At 44.7% G+C, this 1,280-nt stretch overlaps 1 non-coding gene across 1 annotated transcript; it reads left to right on the plus strand.

Moving 5' to 3' along the window:
* Positions 1–763: 763 nt before the first annotated feature.
* TRNAG-GCC (transfer RNA glycine (anticodon GCC)) lies at positions 764–839 on the plus strand. The gene has a single exon. It is a non-coding gene; the product is annotated as a tRNA-Gly (tRNA).
* Positions 840–1,280: the final 441 nt, after the last annotated feature.

The following is a 1,280-nucleotide window of genomic DNA, read 5'->3' on the forward strand; positions in this document are numbered from 1 at the left end:
CACACAAACAAACAACCCAATAAAATATGGGAAGAGGACATGAACAGACACTTCTCCCAGGAAGAAATACAAATGGTCAACAGATATATGAAAAGATGCTCATTAATTATTAGAGAAATGCAAATCAAAACTACAATGAGGTACCACCTCACACCTGTTAGATTAGCTATTATCAACAAGACAGGTAATATCAAGTGTTGGAGAGACTGTGGAGAAAAAGGAACCTTTGTCCACTGTTGGTAAAAATGTAAAGTAATACAACCAGTATGAAAGAAAGTATGGTTGTTCCTCAAAAAACTAAAAATAGAACTACCATATGACTAACAGCTTTTCTTTTAATGCTTTTAAGATGCTCTCTTTTTCTTTAATTTTGTGCATTTTAATTATGTGTCTTGGTTTGGGCTTTCTTAGGTTTATCTTGATTTGGACTTTCTATGCTTCTGGTCTTGTCTATTTTTTTCCTTAAATTAGGGAAGTTTTCTGTCATTTTTCAAGGAGGTTTTAAATTTCTTTCTCCTCTCCTTCCAGCACCCCCATGATGTTAATGTTGGCACACTTGAAGTTGACCCAGAGGCTCCTTACACCAGTGGTTTCCAACCTTTTTTTGGGCCACAGACTGGTTTAATGTCAGAAATATTTTCACGGACCGGCCTTTAGGGTGGGATGGATAAATGTATCACGTGACTGAGACAAGCGTGAAGAGTGAGTTTTAGATGAATGTAACAGAGGGAATCTGGTCATTGTTTAAAAATAAAACCTCGTGGCCCTGGCCAGTTGGCTCAGCGGTAGAGCGTCGGCCTGCCGTGCGGGGGACCCGGGTTCGATTCCCGGCCAGGGCACATAGGAGAAGCGCCCATTTGCTTCTCCACCCCCTCCCCTCCTTCCTCTCTGTCTCTCTCTTCCCCTCCCTCTGCCAGGGCTCCATTGGAGCAGAGATGACCCGGGCGCTGGGGATGGCTCCTTGGCCTCTGCCACAGGCGCTGGAGTGGCTCTGGTCGCAGCAGAGCGATGCCCTGAAGGGGCGGGGCGTCGCCCCCTGGTGGGTGGAGCGTCGCCCCTGGTGGGCGTGCTGGGTGGATCCCTGTCGAGCGCATGCGGGAGTCTGTCTGACTGTCTCTCCCCATTTCCAGCTTCAGAAAAATACAAAATAAATTAATTAATTAATTAAAAAACTCGTTCAGACTTAAATATAAATAAAACAGAAATAATGTAAGTTATTTATTCTTTCTCTGTGTACCGGTACCAAATGTCCCACAGACCGATACTGGTCTGTGGCCCTG

Source organism: Saccopteryx leptura, chromosome 3 (assembly GCF_036850995.1).
Source record: "Saccopteryx leptura isolate mSacLep1 chromosome 3, mSacLep1_pri_phased_curated, whole genome shotgun sequence".
Lineage (NCBI taxonomy): Eukaryota > Metazoa > Chordata > Mammalia > Chiroptera > Emballonuridae > Saccopteryx > Saccopteryx leptura.